Genomic DNA, 7580 nt, shown 5'->3' on the forward strand with positions numbered 1-7580 from the left:
TGGGAGGTGACATCACTCACAGACGACCGTGCCGAATCTTTGATCAATGGAGGTAATTGGTAAAGGCTCTGCTAAAGGCAGCTGCTTATCAATTCGTGCCTGTGTCAACGAACAGACAATCTTCTTGGCACAATACATAATTCTGTCTTTTTTACCCCAAATGCAGAGATTATCCCCTGCTAACAGCGGGAGCAACAACGGTACGCACGATAGGTCAATATTCACTATTACCCAAACCTTTTTCACCTGTCTCAACATCTTTCCCTGTTTATCTCACTCCAATTGATGCAAGTAAACAGACAAGTAAAGTAGTGCAATTCTACACTTATGGTTTCCTACAATTGTAGAAAATACAAAAGATTAGGCTACAACACTGTATAACATCACCGAACTAAATTATACACATATGCAAATCACATTACTTATTAATATACATTTATTAACAATAAAGATAAGGAAGATAAAAATAAGAAATATTACATTACAAATACGTCATTGTAAATGAGAAACTGTGATGAGTCGTGCAGCAGTAATAACGTAACAAAAATGTATACAATTTCAAGCAAAATGATCATATTTATTCAAGCATTTAACATTTATAAGTTTAATTAAATGTCAGTAATGAACTGCATAAATTATAGCGATCCCGAAAAAGGTCTTCTGTACAGCTATAGTGGATATACAGTATACTCCCCATCAGTAGTTCGAGAAAACAATTTCTGTTATGTTGAGATCACCAGAAAACAAGAAAAAAAATGCATGGCCGCTTAGAACTTCCGTAGTAATAGAGAGCGCGTCACCTGCCTCAAGATCTTTTACTGTTTGCACTCTGATTGATGCACATAAACAAACAGACAGTGCAAATCTGCACGTATTTACCTATTTGCCACCTATATCTTATTCCTATCTTATAATAGAGCACCTGCCTCAAGATCTCTCAGTCTGTTTATACTCCAATTGATGCACGTGACAAAACAGACAATGCACCTGCTCTGCCTGCCCTAGATGAGTCTTCACTTTACACCAACGATCTAGGCGCAGCTGTCACAGAACATGCCGCAGCCAAAGTGAATTAATATTGTGCATCAATCGCAGTGTCCGGTGGCTATACACCAGGGATCCACTTTCCTGCAGAGTTTAGCTCTAACCCTAACACACCTGAGCATGCTAATCAATGTCTTCAGGATCATTAGAAAATCACAGGTAGGTGAGTTTGATCAGGGTTGGAGCTAAACTCTGCAACGCATTGGCCCTCCAGGGCAAGATTTGAGGAACCCTGCTATACACAGTGAGAGATCTGAGACGTGCGCAACTCTTTGGTGCCACGGTCCACGGGACGCATGCTCCATAACAAATTAAAACCGTTAAAATATGAAATCATATAAAATATATAAGGTGGAAAATGGGTAAATAAATATAGATTGGCACTGTTTTTTTTTTCAAACAGTAAAAAATATTGAGGCAGGTGTGCCGTGCTCTTTTACAGATTATAAGAAAGGAATAAAATGTACTGTAATAAGTGTAGAACTGCACTGTCTCTTTACTTGCATCAATCAGAGTGAGAGACAGGGAGAGATGCTGAGACAGGTGAAAAGCATTCGGGTAATAGTGAATATTGACCTATCGTGCGTACCGTTGTTGCTCCCGCTGTTATCAGAATCAGAATCAGAATCAGAAAGAGCTTTATTGCCAAGTATGTTTGCACATACAAGGAATTTGTTATAGTGTCACAAGCTTCCCTCCCAAAACAAACATGCTCACTAGAATAGTCCCGCTCCCTCACATTGATTGACAGCTTTCTGTGTAGACATCGGAAATTCAAATGCAAAAATAATTGCAATTCCATTTCAGTTTTGGTAGGTTACATGTGTGCTGAGGGTGAGCTGAGTATGGCGCGGCGAAAGTGCCAAAGCGAAGAGGGGAGGGCTCCAGTCCCCGAATCCAGTCCAGAGCGCCCTCCAGTGCCCGCTCCTAGAAAGCGCCCTCCAGTGCCAGCTCCTCGTAAGCGCCCTCAAGTGTACACTCCTCCTGAGCGCCATCCTGTTCCCGTGTTCAGCCTAGAGGGGGCTTCCGATCCAGAGTTAAGCCCTGAATGCCTGGAGACTCACAAATGCCCACGGTGCAACCAGCTCCTGCCTTCTCCACTGCTGTCATCTGGCAGCCCCTCTGCTTGCCCTCAGCCCACCATCATTACGGTGCGAGCGCCACGGGTCTGCCATCCTCCAGCGTTGCCATGACTGGAGAATCCCTCAACTCCACCTCCAGCCTCCAAGGCCTGGGCTCCGTCTGCGGTGCAGTGTGGCTCTGATATGGCGACTGAAGCTGATTGCGGCCACTCTAGTCAGTGCTTGTGTTTATTCCAGCCGTGCCACACACATTTCTGAAGTGGCTCTTTGTGCTGATTCTGTAAAGATACACGCATACGCCTCCTTTGAATAAATATAGCCAAAATCCCACCAAAATCTGTTGCCATGACTTATCGTTACGTTTTAGTCGCATAACATTGGTTAATGGAAACGCCGTCATTTCGCAATACATTTTTATCGACATTAATAAAATATCGCTAAAGTTTTGCGCAAATCTGTAATGGAAACACGCCTATTGTCACAGTACACAGGTTTTGTGTTCATTTTGAAATGTTGTTGTCTCTGTTCTTGGCCTGGTTGTCTGTCACTATTACACTGACAAGCTAATCAGACCAACCGCACATGGTACTCATTTTGTTCTCCTATATATATCTACCCATGTGTTTGCAGTCAGTCGCTGCATCTGAAACCATATAGTTCCCTACTATATAGTAGGCAAAAAGCAGTAGGTCAACGAATAAGTATGTCCGAATCCTTAGTATTCATAAAAGATTAGGTGAGAATTACCAGTGTGGTGTACTAATTCTCGCGAGATTCGGACCTGCGTACAGTATACTTAAGATGAGTCCGAATATGCCTACTTGCCTACTATACAGTATAGTAGGAGAAAACAGTACTTGAAGATAGTATGTCCGAAACCTTAAAAAAGTATTTATAAAAGAGTAGGCGAGAAATCCCCAGATGTCCTACTGTTTCAGCCCAGATTCTGAAGTACTTTTCTATTCCAGGAGGCCACGGTACACGATACGTCCTAATTGAACATGAAGGAGAACAGTGACGAGGCCTTTATTAAATGTGAGTATTAAGCCCTATTCACACGGGATTAGTATTACCTGGTGACCTCCAGTCATTTGTAATAATTGCGGAGGTTGTCTGTGATCTTAATCCCATGCGAATCGGCCATGTCTGTAATTTGTAAAGCAAAAATTCACCCGCAAATGACCTACCATATTTCACATAGTAAAATGATACAGCTTTTAGTGGGTTTAAAGCAGTGGTGTGCCATGCATTTCACACCTAGGCCTTCAGAGGTGTCCCACCTGAATTAATTCACCTCTTAATACCATCATGACACCATGGCTATAGAAACCATCAATATTATACAGAAATACATATAACAGGGTGTTGCATCACAGACAGGTATCTCATGTAGCGAGAATAAATGCCATTACTAAAGTAAGAAACCCAATTAACAGTTCAACAACTCTCCATTCACTGCAGCCACAGCTGCGCCACATACATCATCTCTAGGGCTGCGTTTACACTTGGCATTAACATGCGACCTGTATCCGGATGTTTTCCACATACACATTGAAAAGATATGTGTTAATGCGCTTCTGATCGGAATGTTATCCGATCAGCGTGTCCTAGTCCAGAGGTAGATCTCAGTGTAATGTAAACACAATCCAGCCATCGTGTCTGCATTCGCAGGTCGACGTGACGCAAGACCTGCCCCCTCTCTCCCGATCTGTCAGAAGAAAGATGGAGTACACCAGGCCGTGGAGCACTAGTGAGACTTGTACACTTATATCTTTGTGGAACGATGAGAGCATTCAAGCTAAGCTTGAAAGTAGCTACAGAAACAAATCAATATATGAAGGTCTAGCAGAGGAAATGCGTAAATGTGGTTTCGAGAAAACCTGGCTCCAATGCCAAAGAAAAATTAGACATTTAAAGATGAGCTCTGCTTGATCGGATCACGGTGATCGCATGTTAATGTCAAGTGTAAACGCAGCCTGGCTGAAGCCTTGCATATCACATTGGTATAAAACAAATAAGGCGATTGCATGTGTTTTAAAGTTGGCCTAACAATTTAACATACTCGTACGGCTTTTCGTCTTCACAAGTCTCCACGCAAGTCTGTCAGCGACACTGCAGGAGGAAAAGGCCAGTTAGTACAGTTTGACTCAGAAACTGAGCTAGTACGCTAGTACTAGTACACTCTCTGACCATCCAATCAAAGGATGTGAAAATGCCAATGTTATTGTACACCTGCTAGATGGCCCCAGTGTCGCCAACTCGAAATCTGATTGGTTAAAGCAGTGGTTCTCAACCTTTTTTTACACCGGGCCGCACTATGGTCCAAGTGCATATCATTTACATATTACGTCAGCAATACAAACCAACCTGATTTATAATATTATAGCCTAAATATTATGATATCTAATTGATTACATTCATTTAAATAAATCAATAATAAGCGCTAGAGCCCTGCATTTCAGCACTTTCAGACTTTTTTACGCCCCTCGGGCTGGGCTTCGGGACAATTTTCACATCATAGCTCAGATGGGCCTCGGGCCTGTTTTAGGCTTCTTCTTATTTTTATATTTTAGACATCCACCAATTAGTGATGAAAAGATTGCCGCGCTGGTAAAAACAACAGGAGACCGTGCTACCGAGACTGTCAAGAGCGGCTCAACGGTGTTTAGTGTCCTGCAGCAGCATTATGTCTGGTGCGTGCCGTCAGCGCAGCTGAACAGTTCTGCGTTCAAATGCACGCAATAGGCTTAAGTTTGCTGCAATGCACCGGTAAAAGTAATTACCATAAATGCGTCAGGGGGAAACAGTAAGGAGATATTTGAATTATTTACTAATAAACTAGTGTTTTCTGAGTCGGTGTCGCAAGGATGAAGTTGTCGATCCTGACTCGCCATCTCCTCATTAGACGCGCCTTTAGAGAGAAGTGCATCTTTACGGATTATGATCATAATGAAAGAGTTTTTTATTTTTTTTATTTCGTTAAGTAGTCATTTAAAGCTTTCTATAGATATATTTATCATGTCTGTGAGGCATGTATTCACTGAGTTTCGGTTCATTTTTGTGAAGCGTGCCTGTTCAAGACCGAGACGGCAGAAAGAGCATCATGTTTGATTTCTTTATTTTATAAAAGCACAACGTTTTGTTGATACTATGAGTGCACACAAATAAAAGTAGGCCCTTTACCTTTATGAGCAAAAATGATGGTGTATCCACTGAAAAAAATGCAAGTGATTGCGCTGGCATCTCTATGTCCTGCAAAGCGCGCTTCAGCTTCCACTCTCTGCACAAACTATTGGATACAGCGCACATTTATCTAGGTTAAATCTTTAAACATTGTTATATGATTGAACTTTTTAATATCTATATATTTTATTTTAGTCAAGTCGTGATGATTTGAGAAGGCTAAATTGATCAAACATAATAGACAACTGGGAATAATTTAATACACATTAATGGAAAAAGTATATTAAAACTAAGTCAGTGATTCAGTGTAGCAATAAGCATACTTAAAATCAATATATTGTTCAGTTTTACTTTGTACTTTTTGCAATACAATTCAACAATAATTTTAATTTCACTTTTAAATGCATAACATGATACATTCATTGTAATAAGCTACTATTTAACTGTACTTTCCACAAACATTTCAACATTGTATCATTTGAAGTACCAACACATTCTTACCTGTGAAAATGTATCCAGTTTCTTCTGGAATTTAAATGTAGGCGGACAACCAGATGCTGCACAATTTTGTTGCATCTTGAAACTCATTGAATTTTATTGTGAGTGATGACATATAGACTGTTCCAAGATGGCAGACACGTCGATGTGTCCGGAGCGGTCGAATGTGGAATGTGGCATCTACCTACATATCTATGCTTATTACACGGCTCTGTGGAATACTTGATTCTGATTGGTCAGTCGCGACATTCTGAGGTATGTTATCCCTCGATAACATCCGGTAAAAGCTGATAACACACGCTCATCTGGGTAACTGAAGTCAGCTCTATACTCTGGCTAGGAACAGTTTTTCTGTTTCTAAGTTGAAGCTTTGCGTTTGGTTAGCTAATAAAATACTAAAACTCAAATCAATATTATGTGTACAATTATTTAATTATGTCTTCCTGGTATCGCAGACTCGCTCTCTCGTTTCATAAAAACACAGCTGCCGCCATTCTGCGACGATTGTTTTGTACACTGTAATGGATTATAAGGTAACTAACATACTGGTAAGATTTTAAAACATTTTCGTCTTAAATCAATATCTTTTATCGCCATAATTATTTATGTGGTGAAATGTTGTGCTCACAACTGCTGTCTTTGTGGAAGCTTTGCGTTCAAATATTTCAACTCAAATCAATATTTTGTGTCTAACCAATTACTTATGTGGCAAGTAGCCGTGTAATAAGCAGGATAATGTACATCCAGCCGGTTGTTATCGCACATTATATGCACATTAACACTCTTTTGCTTCTCTGTTTCTGGCATCTGATTGGCATCCCGTGGTAACTAGGAATTACACGAGCTTCAGTCTGGATCCAACCCTTACGAAGATCAGAGATGACCGAACACCTGAGAAGATGATGCCAACCCTCAGACAACATACAGAACTAGCACATTTAGCTATGAGTTTGATCGCATCATATAATCATTGCTGTTAATAGTGTTCACCGTCTGTTTGATTACATGACATTAACTAACTGCATGACTTTTACCGCACATTTCTGCCATATGGACAGCAACCTGAGATTGATAAGCTGATAAGCTATTACTAAATATAATGTAGAAACTTTAATTTTCTGTAAAGCTGCTTTGCAACGATTTGCGTCGTGAAAAGCGCTGTACAAATAAACTTGAATTGAATTCAAAACCGCCTTCAGGGGTTCACCCTTTCGGGGGTTATTCTGCGATAACCACCGGCTGGATGTACATTATCCCTTCATTCCTTTTTATTTGTATGTTTATGTACATAAATTCAAAGAAGGTCAGCCTACTGCGTGATGTGTGAAAACAAACTTCCTAGGCTTTTGTGAAAGCTCAGGCGTGCTCAGCATCCATTTATCAGTTCTGATGTATGTGCGTCGATGGATGTGAATAAAAGTTGAGCAGTCGTGTCTCTTCAGAGGACTTGGAAGAAACCAATCGATTCATATGAGTTACTTTTGCGATGTTTGAAGTCATGAAACGTGAACAATTTGGGTGACTTTCAGCGGAGGGACATTAAAATAAATACGTTTTTATTTGAGTTTTTTGTATCAATTTAACAAATACTGTTACTTGGTGATGAAAACCTGGAACCAGGAACCATCTGCCTCTTTTGAGTTTTATTTCTTCACTGCTACAAATAACTAAAAAAAAAAAACTGATAGTTTTTATAGTGTAGAGTTAAATAGCTCTGCACTAACACCAATTAATTTGTTTTTCTGCTGTCAAATTGTGATATGCATCCTGTTA

This window comes from Sinocyclocheilus grahami, unplaced genomic scaffold (genome assembly GCF_001515645.1).
Source record: "Sinocyclocheilus grahami isolate Dianchi unplaced genomic scaffold, SAMN03320097.WGS_v1.1 scaffold636.1, whole genome shotgun sequence".
Lineage (NCBI taxonomy): Eukaryota > Metazoa > Chordata > Actinopteri > Cypriniformes > Cyprinidae > Sinocyclocheilus > Sinocyclocheilus grahami.